The sequence below is a fragment of the Podarcis liolepis genome, assembly GCF_965112155.1.
Source record: "Podarcis liolepis genome assembly, chromosome: 5".
Classification (NCBI taxonomy): domain Eukaryota; kingdom Metazoa; phylum Chordata; class Lepidosauria; order Squamata; family Lacertidae; genus Podarcis; species Podarcis liolepis.
This window is the reverse complement of record NC_139556.1, coordinates 52,537,569-52,551,879: the sequence shown is the minus strand read 5'-3', so window position 1 is coordinate 52,551,879 and position 14,311 is coordinate 52,537,569. Positions and strand designations below refer to the sequence as shown.

The 14,311-nt window shown below is 43.0% G+C and overlaps 1 protein-coding gene and 1 long non-coding RNA gene across 4 annotated transcripts in view; one reads left to right on the top strand and one right to left on the bottom strand.

Annotated features, from left to right (window-relative positions):
• LOC310707722 overlaps nucleotides 1–12,814 on the bottom strand; it is a 48,703-nt gene extending 35,889 nt beyond the window's left edge. The window contains exon 1 of the long non-coding RNA XR_014526693.1: nucleotides 12,767–12,814. This is a non-coding gene — a long non-coding RNA (uncharacterized lncRNA). The remainder of the gene's footprint in view (nucleotides 1–12,766) is intronic.
• The window catches only part of ATRNL1 (attractin like 1), a 494,510-nt gene that overhangs the window by 436,314 nt on the left and 43,885 nt on the right, over nucleotides 1–14,311 (top strand). The gene's annotated exons all lie outside the window — the stretch shown is intronic.

The following is a 14,311-nucleotide window of genomic DNA, read 5'->3' as shown; positions in this document are numbered from 1 at the left end:
TTATTCTTTAAGTCTGTGCCAAGAAGAGTCTAAGATATCACTTAAAAAACAGTAGTTGTAAATGCTACTATAAGAAGAGGCATTACCCAAACTACTTGCTATGTGAAGCAGACCCCACTTGGCAGTATTTCAAGCAGCCAACCTTCCTGCATGTGTGGATTAGCAAAAAGCTAAAGCATATGAAGACAACATACTATGTGTGCTTCTACCTGGGCAGGAAGGAGCTGTGCATTCTCTTTATGCCATTCAGCTACTGAAATAGAGTGTGAAGTATGATGGCACTGTGGGTTTTTTTTGTCAAAACTTACTAGTCACTGTCTCCCTGTGCAGACTATATGACAGGTGGAGGGGGGAGTCTAGTCTTCAGGGGTGTTCTCCCCCTCCAATTTGCTGGAAAACGGTGGGCAGTACTAATTCAAGCAACAGCTGACAGCTGACTTAGGCTCAGCAATAGAGAGCGCACTGCAGTACGCTTTGCCTAGGGGCCCCCTCAAACTCTGTCTACATAATTAATACTGTGCAAAAATGCAAGCCATGAGTTTTATGAAATGGAGCTTGTGACCATACAACCTTTATGCTCAAGGGCACCATTCATAAGTTCCAATGAATGTGTGGAGCTCAGGGTTTGGGTCTTCAGATGCAGTCCCCATACCAGCCTCCATGTGATCACATGCTACATCATCTATATAAAATGTGTGTGTGTTTGTCTATATGACCTCATATCACTGTACCCATAAGTAATGAGTCAAAGTCTGATATATCCCCCCCCCTTTTAAAAACATATTGAGACCATTTTGATGCACGTATAGATTTATTTATGCATTCAAATGTGGGTGTTTTGGGGTTTTTTACTGGGACCTTGCTGTTCCTCAGAAAAGATTTTTGCATTATACAAAACACATCAAACTTTTTTTGGGGTACTTTAAAATATTTATATATCTCTACACTTTTCCCAAACTACCAAGGTGACATATTTGTCTAGTCTACACCGGTCTGAGGTAGAACACTATCTTAAACGAAATTGATACAAAATTGTAAAGAAAACCAATTCATGAATGGGGGAAAATGTTGTTTCAAATAGAACCAGTTTCCTCAGGCAGGCCCTTAAGCAATTTACAGGGATAAGCTTTATTTAGTTCCATGAATTCTTGGTTTGCTTTTCCTTCTTTTGATATGAACATCCCAGTGCCATCAAAGGAAAAGCAAAAAGTTTTCAAGATAGATAAAAAACACATGAAGTTACCATTTAGGGACTTCTTTGAAAAACAGGCTGAACTCCAGAACCATGTCATTTTTGTGCAAACTTTTGAAGTAAACTGTTTGCGGTGCAGGGTGAAAAGGTGGCTTCTGATTTTGGTAATGAGCAATTTACATCACATAAGTCAAAATGCTGATATATTGTATGCTTCCAGGATGTGCAGCTTCAGGCTATGCAGAATAGTGATGATACACAGGAGTCCCCTATATTTTACAGATAATGTGTGCTTGATTGTTAACTGAAAGACCCAGAAAGTATTTTATGCAGCTACCAAACAGATGCTAAAACTGCAGCCAGTGAAGACTATTAATTGTTGACATGTTCTGATGTTTTTCATGTCATATAACCTAAAAAATGGCCACATTCAGATGTCACATGTGGTTTAGCAAGATATGAACAACCCCTGAGCTCTCCCCTCCCTTTCTTCTGCATAGCTGGGAGAAGGAGTTCAGAAACTTTTATTTCCATTATTAAAGCTTCAAATGAAATCTAGACTGATAAACTGTTGGCGGTGGTGGCATCTGTCAGTCTCAAGAGACAATGGAGTGCACTCCAGGGGGTGAAGTCAAACTGCTGTATTGGCAGCACTGAAGAGACCTTCCAGGGCACAAGTTTGGGAAGTAAATTTGGAAGTTGTGAACTGCCCAGACAACAAGACATCCCTCTTGACCTTACTCGTGTGGTCTAAAGGAAAGCAGAGCAATAGTTCTGGCACCAGCTTGGCTGCAGGAGTACAAGGCACCATCCAGCCTTCTTAGGGACTTCACTCCAGATTTGTGTAGTTTACTCAGCCTTTTCTTCTCCCAAAGATATTCCACAAGGCAGCAGAGGTATAGGATCAGAGTTTCCTCCTCCTAGATGAGCTACCTTCCCAGGTTGATGAGCTCCGTCTTGCCCCACTTCCCTCTACATAACATGCAGTAACCACCACATTGACCATTGGACCCACTATTAATGTCATCCACTCAATCCACCAGAGCTTGTCTTCAAATGTAAGGTAAATCCCCAACTCACCGAGGGTTTGAGACCCATCTGCTACTGTCACCTGATTTAGTCAGCTAGTTGAAGCTGTTCCTGGGGTGTGCCCCTTTGCATACTGACAGCTTCTAGGAGCCATAGGTGAAAGCTGAGTGCATGGTGGGGACCAAAGGAAAACAAATTACCCCAGGAGCAAGAAGTGCCCTCCCCCAGAGGTACTACATTAAATATGGTGTATTCAAAACAAGTCACCTTCAAACCATAGTTTCTGAAGCTGGCTGGTTAAACCAACTGTGGATATTATTAACCACATCTGTTTCTTGAGAAAGAGGAGAGTGGAGTAGCAAACAAAACCTTTTTCTTGCCCCAAGAGAAGAATTTGACCTCAGGTCTTGATTTTTTAAATACTTTTACCTGTTGTATGGGGACGCAGGTGGCACTGTGGGTTAAAACACAGAGCCTAGGACTTGCCGATCAGAAGGTTGGCGGTTCGAATCCCCATGACGGGGTGAGCTCCTGTTGTTCGGTCCCTGCTCCTGCCCACCTAGCAGTTTGAAAGCACATCAAAGTGCAAGTAGATAAATAGGTACGACGCCGGCAGAAAGGTAAACAGTGTTTCCGTGCACTGCTCTAAGCCAGAAGCGGCTTAGTCATGCTGGCCACATGACCCGGAAGCTGTCTGCGGACAAACGCTGGCTCCCTCGGCCAATAAAGCAAGATGAGCGCCGCAGCCCCAGAGTCAGTCAGGACTGGACTTAATGGTCAGGGGTCCCTTTACTCTTTACCTTTACTTTACCTGTTGTATAATGCATGGATATGCAACCTGGGGCTCTCCTAGTGTTGTTAGACACAAATTTCCATCTTCCTAAGCCAGCATAGCCTATGGTCAGAGGTGCTTTTTAGTCCAACAACTACTGTTGTTGTTGAGGGGCACTGTTTCGACATCCCTTGTATAATGGAAAAACTTATTTACATCTCTTAACATCAGCTACTTGTTTTGTCTTATTCTGTAACAACCCTGTATGAGTTGTTATATACAGAAAGTACACATTACGATTAAAAGGACTCTCTTAACCTAGCTGTATAACTATTCTGTTCTGTGGAACAGATGGATTGATGTAATATCACTTACAGTACAATGGTATACATATCTGATTCAGATTTAAGTATTCGTGTTTGATGGGGCTTACTCCCAGTAAGCGGGTCCCTAATGGCAATTTAGGCTTCGATTTAAGATTGGAATTGAAGCAAACAGCTGTAGCTCCACAATCGGGACCAGCAGAATATAGCTGACTTTCCATGGTAAACATTAGGTTGTGCAGGGGGAGTACTCCCTGTAATTTGTGTTATGCCATGCCCATCACAAGCCATTTTTGTGACTTTCACCCTCAGCACTCTCTCAAAATTCAAAATGTGTCCCTGGTCCTCAAAGGGGTGCTAGCAGGTTCCTAAGGTTCCAGGGAGAAATCTTCCCCAGCCTGAGTTCCTTTTAAACTGGAGAATTGGTGCTGAACCAGGAACTACTGTGTGCAGCTCAAAGATTGTAATCTACTACTGAGAAATGGCCCTCCCCATATACTTCAGAGCCTTTTAAGAAAATTTCTAATGCATGAGCAATTTGAGATTCAGGAAAATGTTGTCGGAAGGATGTCAAGGCTTTATATATTATTAGTGTTTCTGAAAGCATGATGGGGACAGTTCTGGCTTAAAAGTAGCACTTAAAACTTTGCAGCTGTCCAATTTCAAGAATCTTTTCATCTCACACCTTTCAGTGCTGGAAGAAGAAATGGTTTCATATGTGACTGCAGAGATATTATTACTATAATATGTGCTGTAGTTGTCAAGTCAGAAATTAAAATGGAAACAGAACAGGAAGCTAACCTCCCTCATCGTTGTATATTATAAAGACATCAGTTACAGAGACCAGATGTTTCAAACTTAGGCACCTCATAAATGATATGTAAATCTAGAGTTCATATGTTCAAACAAAAAATCACAGTTCTCAGGGATGTTGAACATTTCATTTAATCTGGCTAGATAGTTGGGGTGAGCTAGAAAAATGGCTAGTCAGGATGTTTCATTGTATCTTTGTGTCTGGTATTCAATACAATTGAGGTATCACTTTAATATAGAAGTGTCTTCATGATACTCTAAGAATGATAACTTCTATGGGACTTCCTGTTGAAGATTGTTGAAATGTACTAACTTAAGATAAAGTATTAATTAGTTCATCATTAGTGAATTAATATGTGGATTTTAAAAATCACCTTATAAGCAGTGAAATCCTTTATAAAAGGGTGCTCAGTGCTGATGAATGCCTTTGTGTTTAACACCATCTATTTGTGTTTAACACCATCTATTTACAGCCCAAGGTTCAAACAGACTATCTAAAATTACCCACCCTAGTATACTTGGATTAGTTGGCTGGGTTGTAATATAATAATTGGACAAAGGGAGTTCTCTACTGCAAAGAGAGGAGGGGCTCAGTATTCCCTGTACTGTTGTTTCCCTTTGTCTCTAACAAGGAAGTGTGAAGGATAGCTTGCCATCCCAGCCCATTAAGCTACAGGCAGAGCAATGACACAAGGCTCGCCAGTGCCATGGAGGGATGGACAAGTTTGTTGGAAACAATGCAAATAGGCCAGATGGGGTGGATAGAATAATGTATCAAGGTAGCAGGCACACAGAGAGGGGGCTAGACTAACCATCAAGAACTAAGAAAGCAGGAACCTGTTAGGGTCTAGCAGGAACAGTTAGTGGACTCTGCTATAGGGCTCCATCAAATTATGTACTGTTGATTTATAGCAGGGGTGAGAAGAAGATGGATAGAAATTTTCTGGTAGATCCTTCCACTACCACCACCACCACCACTGGGGGGGGGGGAGTGGAGGCGGAATCAGGAGAAAAAACAGGAGTGGGGTGAAAGGACTTGTGAACTTGGTTCTGGTACTGCTCACAAATTCCTTTGCTGCACATGCGCTCAGAGGCACACCCTTCCTTAAATCTTAGCATATGTCTGCCTGCTTGAGCCACAGTTTTGCCCCTAACTCTCGTTGGTGGACCACAGGATGCCAATAAAAAGCAAAAGACAGAGTATACTCCACAGGGCTGATATATGTCATTCTCTGATTTACAGTGTGCTTATTTCACATTTTTCTGTCCTTTCCATCCTAATTTGTCTCTCACACTATCTCATAAGTCTTCAGATTTAAAAAACCCATCACTCTAAACAAGAAAGAGATGAACTCTCACAGTTAGAGTAATAGTAGTATACAGCGTAAAAAAGCAAAGCAAAGCACAGCAACCTTCAGTTCTTCAAAGTGAAATATTCACCACAATTAGCTTGTATACTATAGATGGCAGCCAACACCTCACCAGAGGCAGTTTTAGGGTGGAATGGCCAGTGTGCCATGCTGCGGGGAGTGCCACAACAATGCTGTAGAACAGAATGTGAGAGGCGGGTGTGTGTGTGAATTTTAGCATCACACAGGGCACCGCTGAAATCTGAGAGCCCAAAGTCTCCACTGTTTCCACCCAGTTCCTACCAACATCTTTTCACTCATTTCATTCCCTTTCCCTCAGACACCAAAATTCTTAATGTGGGCATAGTGAGTTATCTGTGTTTCATGAAATGAAAGTCCTGATTAATAATAACTCTAGTAACTTCATTGGAGTTATGCCAGCAACTTTTGTTCCCCTGTTTGCCTATCTCCCATATGTACTTTGTGGGATTTTCAGAAATATGACCAGTCATTGTGCAAGTTCTAAGCATTGTCATTATTTATTATGCTACATATATAAAGCAGCAATTAATTTGGAGGCAAGTATGAGAAAGTTCAAAACATCTCTGTTAGTTAAACATAGATTGTGCTTTTGGCTTGTCCACATCTGCATATATCCTTCACATATCTAACTGATATATATCATGAAATAATTATTTTTTATGATTGATAAATGCATCCTTGGTAACTCAGTTTTGCATAGAATATAATTATCAGGGCTATAAAATTGACCACTGAGATTTTGTATCTCTAATGGAATATATCAAGCTTGATTGATGGGAATCCAGTTATCTTGCCAAGCTAACCACTTCTCAAAGCCCCAGAAGCCTTGTACTAAGAACAATATAAATATGTCAGATTCAAGCACGACTACAGTGCCTAAACAACAGATTTATTGTGATTCAAGTAAGCAGGTTGGCTTTGCAAGTTTTATACTTTCCTTGTCCAGTTCAGACACCACTTTGGCATATTCAAACTCCAGAAAATGGTTCACAGACATGCTAGAAAGGATAACATTTATAGTAAAATGACAGATAAAAAAGTTGCTATTAGTGAAAAGGCTATAGAACATGTCAATCACACATACTATGAACACACCCTGTGAGAGCTGGAGTTCATTAACAAGGCGAGTTGCCCAATCTGCCCAAGACTTCCTGGTTGCATGTGCAGATCATGTGGTTGACTGAGCGAGGCAGGAGGAATTAAATCTCTACAGATCACAATGATCCTACCTCTGCCTAGCCTTGGAACACACACTGATGATGCCCCAAGAAACTGGGTAGACAAAGCTGAGTGAAATCTGCTTCTCCAATTTACTCAGCCAGCACTTGGTGATTCAGGACAGGTAAACCTCCTTATCCAGGATTGAGTCCTGGATACGTAGGTGTTTCATTATGGATCAAGCTGGCATTAACAGCAGAACCACAAGGTTTCATGGCAAGTTGATCGGGCAACTCAGGTAATTTCAGCTGGAGGTAGGACTGCAAAGGGCAGCAACTTTCACATGCCTTGGCCCCTCACTTCCCTTTTAAGTAGCTGTTAACTCAGTCCCACTAAAACCAGTTCAGCTATCCCAGTCAAACTCACAGAAATGCAGTTCATCCTTCGTCATGCATTACGTGCAACAATGTTTGATAGTTTCTTCACAACTTCCTAGAGCATCCAAGAAATGTGTTTATGCACTACCATTCTTGCAATCAACTGTATAAAGGATTTCTTCAGCCATTTCAAACAGTCTGCCTTTGCAGAGAAAGCCAAAAGTATATTTCCACCTCTTGTGCTATTTGTGCTTCTGGTAGTTGCATCGGATTTTGTGGGCTGGCTGCAGGCTCATTTGCTAAACCATGATTTTCCAAGGTGTCACTTTTTAAAAAGTCTGGAATCTTAATTGTCATGTAAGACACTTTTGGGTGAGTGGATGAAAGCTTCATATATATCATTTTTTGTTCCCACCCCCAACACACAAACAATACTCAAATGCACAGATGTATGCAAACATCTGCCTAGATTGGAAAGACATCAATATACTGCTGTTTCCATAATTTTTCCATTCAATATATTATGCCAAAAGACTTACCTTTCTCTTTGCATTTTTAAAAATAGCTCTCTATAATTTTTCAAACAACCAAATGATCCATTCAGAATTCCAGCGTTAAATTGTCTGGGTCCAGTGGCATTGGTGTACTATTATGTGATTCAAAAACCATGCCTTGCTCTATGCTTTCTCCTTTTGGACAGGTCCGGTATGTTAATAACATGCTTTGATGATTAGATATAGATTTCCCCTCTTTTTGGGTATGTGTGTTACATTTATACATTGTTTCCTTATGTTTCTTTCACTGCATTTCACGACTCTTCTGTAATTTTATTGATATTTTTTCTTTGTTTGACAATATAGTTTTCAATATTACAGTTGTCTTGTTTAGAAACATTCGTTATTTCTTTTTCCATATAACGTCATGTGAACCTGTTTTGGACTATTATTCTTGTCTGTTGGGTTAAATTAAATTGAAATTTTTTCCTCCCTTTTCACTACTTTTGCGTTGTCTATTCCTGCCTTTTAGTTAAAGGTAATGTGAGCCTGCTCTTACATTTTTTGAGAGTAAATAGTGAATTCTATTAACTTTATAAATTCCTTCCAGTTCCATTTCTTCAACTTAAGCACTGCTGTCAAGAGATATTTTCTCTCTCACAGGGATTTCTTCTTTATCATTTACATTCATATCTTTCACTTCTCCTTGCTTAAGTTCTTCCTATTTCAAACTGTTACTAATGGGCTATGCTAATTTGCCCGTGATAACTTCCATTGCCTTATTTTCTTCCTTTTTATTTTGCCGAGATACACATTTCCCCCTCTTTATCCCTTTTCTTATTTTCCTTCTACACCCTTTCTTGGCTTGCATGGTCTTTCATCCTGTCTCAAGGACTATTTGTCTATCTTATATCAATCTGCCTCCACCCGTCTCAAAAATTGCTGTGGTTCAATCTGTAGCTGTCCTTTCTCTCACAAAGTTATGAATGATTAGCTGCAGTTTTTCAAATTTATACACTTGTCAAAGCAACTGTCACTTTTCCAGCATAAACCCCTAAGTTGCAATTGCTTGCATTCCAAATCCTCCAATGGTGTATGTGTGTGCATCCTAACAACTTTCCCTGACTTAGTTGTATGTTTCAAGGGGTCTTTTGTCCCCACCCCGTTATTTCTCTAAATTAGGAGTAGTCAACATGGTGTCTTCAAGGTATTGAACTACAGATCCCATCACTCCAGCCATTGATATCCTGACTGGATTTGATGGGAATTGTAGTCCAACAACATCTGGAGGTCAGCACATTGGCTCAACCCTCCCTAGGCCAATTTTGGCACCCAGAAATCCATAAATAGCCATTATACTAATTTTGGGAGCAATGTGCTATGAATGTTTGGCTTTCTGTTTTATTGCATACATTTTTATTGCAATTTATCAAGGAATGTCTTATAAATTCATGAAATACTAATATTAAAATAATAAGACAATGTAGTTGAGCTAAAAATGAAAATGTGAAAGAATAGAACTAACCAGATAAATAACGCCATTCATAACAACAGAATATTTGAGCAAAGTATAGAACAGGCCTGAAGGTCACTGCACACAAGGAGGGTCCCATCTACCGTTGCCATTCTAGAAATTCCACACACATTAGTTCCACATAGCTAAAATGTTGTATTTTGACATTCTTTGCTGTTGACTTTCATGTAGGCAATTATTCCCCAGCACCGTCTTGTGCTTTAATTAGCATTTTGATATTTGTAAGCAAACCATTCTGATATTTAAAAGCAAACAAGCTATTTTGATATTTATATGCAAACTATTTCTGTAGGATGGAAAAATTCTTAGGCAATACTTGCACCTCAGTAGTTGCTTCAGAAAAACCACAGAGTCAACAGAGTTTTGAAAACAGCTTGATGTCTTTGAATCCAGCAGCTTTCTTATGGAGCTAATATCACCATTAGCTCTACTATTATTACTGTTAATTAAGTCCTGTTGGTTTTGGTATTCCCTTATCACTGGTAATCATGGAAAAACTCTTAGCATATACAGTTTGTTACCGTATTTTTCGACCTATAGGACGCACCGTCCCATAAGACGCACCTAGCTTTTTGGGGGGGAAATAAAGGGAAAAAAATTATTTTCCCCCAGGCGCGGGGCTGGGGCAGCCCGAGCTTTCCCCGACCCCAGCCCCCAAACAGGCAGCTCTCTGCAAGCCGTGGGAGCCCAGCGGTGGCTCCCGCTGCTTGAGAAGAGGTCCGCGAAGCCTGCAGGCGCTGAGACCAGCGCGCGCAGGCTTCGGGATGCCTGCAACTCTCCCCAAGCAGCGGGAGCGTTCCCGCTGCTTGAGGAAGGATCCGCGAAGCCTGCAGGCGCTGAGATCAGCGCGCGCAGGCTTCGGGATGCCTGCAGCTCTCCCCAAGCAGCGGGAACGTTCCCGCTGCTTGAGAGATCCGCGAAGCCTGCAGGCGCTGAGATCAGCGCGCGCAGGCTTCGGGATGCCTGTAGCTCTCCCCAAGCAGCGGGAACGTTCCCGCTGCTTGAGGAGAGATCCGCGAAGCCTGCAGGCGCTGAAATCAGCGCGCGCAGGCTTCGGGATGCCTGCAGCTCTCCCCAAGCAGCGGGAACGTTCCCGCTGCTTGAGGAGAGATCCGCGAAGCCTGCAGGCGCTGAGATCAGCGCGCGCAGGCTTCGGGATGCCTTCAGCTCTCCCCAAGCAGCGGGAACGTTCCCGCTGCTTGAGGAGAGATCCGCGAAGCCTGCAGGCGCTGAGATCAGCGCGCGCAGGCTTCGGGATGCCTGCAACTCTCCCCAAGCAGCGGGAACGTTCCCGCTGCTTGAGGAGAGATCCGCGAAGCCTGCAGGCGCTGAGATCAGCGCGCGCAGGCTTCGGGATGCCTGCAGCTCTCCCCAAGCAGCGGGAACGTTCCCGCTGCTTGAGGAGAGATCCGCGAAGCCTGCAGGCGCTGAGATCAGCGCGCGCAGGCTTCGGGATGCCTGCAGCTCTCCCCAAGCAGCGGGAACGTTCCCGCTGCTTGAGGAGAGATCCGCGAAGCCTGCAGGCGCTGAGATCAGCGCGCGCAGGCTTTGGGATGCCTGCAGCTCTCCCCAAGCAGCGGGAACGTTCCCGCTGCTTGAGGAGAGATCCGCGAAGCCTGCACGCGCTGAGATCAGCGCGCGCAGGCTTCGGGATGCCTGCAGCTCTCCCCAAGCAGCGGGAACGTTCCCGCTGCTTGAGGAGAGATCCGCGAAGCCTGCAGGCGCTGAGATCAGCGCGCGCAGGCTTTGGGATGCCTGCAGCTCTCCCCAAGCAGCGGGAACGTTCCCGCTGCTTGAGGAGAGATCCGCGAAGCCTGCACGCGCTGAGATCAGCGCGCGCAGGCTTCAGGATGCCTGCAACTCTCCCCAAGCAGCGGGAACGTTCCCGCTGCTTGCCGAGAGGTCCGCGAAGCCTGGAGAGCGAGAGGGGTCGGTGCGCACCTACCGCTCTCGCTCTCCAGGCTTCAGCGAAAGCCTGCATTCGCCCCATAAGACGCACCCACATTTCCCCTTCATTTTTGGAGGGGGAAAAGTGCGTCTTATAGGGCGAAAAATACGGTATCTCTGCTATTAAATGATTTAGTACTTGGGCACCATTCCTTGCTGGTATTCAGTGCCCTTCAAATGCATACAGGAGCTAAATTGACATACTACAGGGGCATATGTATTCATTGAATTGGCAATCTGGATACTCACCAAACCAGTAGTAGGTGAGTGTTTGATGAGCAAGTTAAGAATACCTTCTACCAATGACATACTAATGGTATTGGACCGACAATGCATTCTGAGAAATAAGTTATAAATTTTCATAATTTCATAAATGATGGGAGTCTTAATATGTGTGGTGTATTGAGGTAGGGGAGAGAGAAAGGTCAAGACAAATGGCAATTTTAGGACTTTTCTGGGATATGGAAGGCATTCTTATTTAACCTCCCTCAACCTTCACACTATAGTTATTAAAACCAAATCAATGATTGCACAGAGATATCTTAATAGAAGCCCTCTGTATTCCAGGCAAAATGAGTTTAATAGCATCCAATTAAGATAGTTTTCCTAAGGATGTATTCGCAAAACATGTTAAAGACAAAGTACTGTCATAACAGCAAGAAGCCAGGAGTTAATTGCTGAATACATGAAGCCAGCAAGCCTCCAAAGAGAATGCAAGCTATTACAGGAAAATAAAAACAAAATGCCAGAGCTAGTTTTAAGGATGTAATTGAGAAAATCACTGTCTGAAAAACAAGCTAATAACAGCCACAGTTTCTGCAACACTGGCTAGATTGGCTGATATTTAGGTTATAGGAGAATGAAGACATTGTGTTGTTTTTTTTACAAAAGCAGATGATAAGCCCAGAGAGTTTGAAGTGGTGAGAAGATAAGACATGGAGGAGACAGAAGACTTCACCCTAAATAGACCTTGATTATAAGAAATGCAGTTGAAAGCCATAGACAATTCTGAAGCATTTCAGTAACAAATCATATTTTTCCTCCATAATGCTCTCAGTTCATTCACAAAGTGATAAAGACCCTGATTATCCAAACTTGGATGAATTTAAAGTGAAACATGACGATTTTTGCCTCCTAAATCAAAATGGTGAGAAATAAGCTATCAATCTTGTCAGCACCCTAAATCTGTCATTTATAATAAATTTGTCTGAAATACTGAAAATGATTCATGGAGATACGATGTATTTGTGGGAAACTAAGCTGGGGAATGCTATGGTTAAAGTCCCACATGCACACAGACACACACTGTCATAATTACAGAGAATCTACAATGTTATTTATGCCTTGACTGTAGTAATTCACTCAAGACAAATGGATTCTTACAGCTCTCTAACTGAAGTAAACAAGACTTGTACTAGCAGAGCAGTTTCAAGACTGAAGCCATGAAGTGCATATATTTGCTTCTAAAACCTCTTGAGCACTTTTATGGGATGCTAAATGACTTAGCTCTCACTCAGGACCAAAGCGCAGTCTCTGTTCCAGCATGCTCGCCTTACAGTTAGAGGAAGAGCCATCTTCTTGTGTAATGTGCTATAATTGATCTTCTTCAGTGTTTTAAGCAGAGCTGAGCTGAGACAGATTAACTTTGTAGGTCTCTTGGCAGTCAATGAAAAAAAAGAGGGCTTGCTTTCAATGTTTGGGGAGGGCTGTGAACAGAGAAGTATTTCCCATCTTACCCATGGTAATTCAAGTGCAGGATGCTGGGGGAGTGTCTCCATTCTCTGCGGTGTGTGTGTGTGTGTGTATGTGTGTGTGTGTGTGTGTGTTGGCAGCCACCTAGGAGGATGTAGCAGAGTAGTCACAATAGTTGTCTTCCTACAGCTTTGTCTGGGCAGGTGGGTAACCACCCTGGTGACAGTGGCTGCCACTACAACAGTAGTCATATTCCCCTTTCTTGCACACTTGATATGCATCCAGGGCAAGCATGGTCTCATTATTTCTCCCCGCCATCCTTACTTGCAGAGTGATGGTAAGGTGATGTGAAAATATTGTCCTCCCTCTAACCTGGCAACATTTGCCTTCAGTGACATTGTCACAGTGCCACTTCTGAATTGCTATTTGACATTGTGAAATCATCACATTCACAATGCCAGATCTCACACAACTGGCTGTAATAAGTCTGCATGGGAGAAGCCCCCCTGGTGGTGGTGGGGAAGGCATTAATGGAGCTGCCCGGAGCAGCAAGTTAACAACAGAGTAGCAGACATTCAGGGATGGAAAATGAATGTTTTTGAGATCTCAGAAAACATTTTCATGTCCCCATCCCACCCCACAAACCTCTTTCTTGCAGTAATAATGTCCACCTGAGAACATTTATTTTGGCTCTCATTACCATTCTGCCACATATTTTGTGTAATTTTACTCATTACACTTAAATTTCTTTGTGCTTCATTCAGATATTGAGGACATGGAAATAAAGTATCCATATAGGAATGGCTGTGAAGCAAACCTCAAGTCATTTATAATTTAGGAATATTATATTAAAGCCGTGTGGGAATAAAAAAGAGGATAAAATCATCTGTGTCAGGGAACTGCCATCAGTGCCGGAGGGAGAGAGCAAAATCCAGAGGGATTCCAGAGAGCGTCCCGGGATTGGGAGAGGCAGCCCATCTTCTGGGGAAGAGAATCAGCGTAGCACCAGTGGAGAAGGGGGGCAGATGGGGGAAGCGGCGAGGCAGTCCCATGACTCCTTGCCGGGGACCAGCGGGGAGAGTAGAGGTCCTCCGCTGCCTATGCCCTCCTTGCGCAGAAGGCTTTCGCGCAGAGAGAGTAGGAGGAGACTAGGCGTCAAAGAGCTTCTTTGCTGGAATAAGTTTAAGAAACGCCCACTGACGGATTCTGCCAGCGATTGAGACAGCCACGGGAGAGTGGCTGTCCAGACAGAAAAGGTTCACTCAGGCAACCCAGCCAGGTGTTTGCACCGGCTTACGCACGAGCAACCCCTAGAACCACTACAATCTGTAACACAGCTTTGTGCACCATGTTGTTTGTTACATATACAGGTGCCTGCCTAGCCTAGGTACAAAGGTGTGAGTTGAGGGGGAAAGAAAATAATTCTTTTTTATTGTTTATTGTTGATGAATTTTTGGATCAATATCACAAAGTCCAAGATACTCTGATTGGTTTTTGTTAAAAGAACTGCAGGCAAATCCATTATCCTTTCTCTAGACAAATGATTCCCATCAAATATCCTCATCTTTTTGCCTACAATGAAGAAAGTG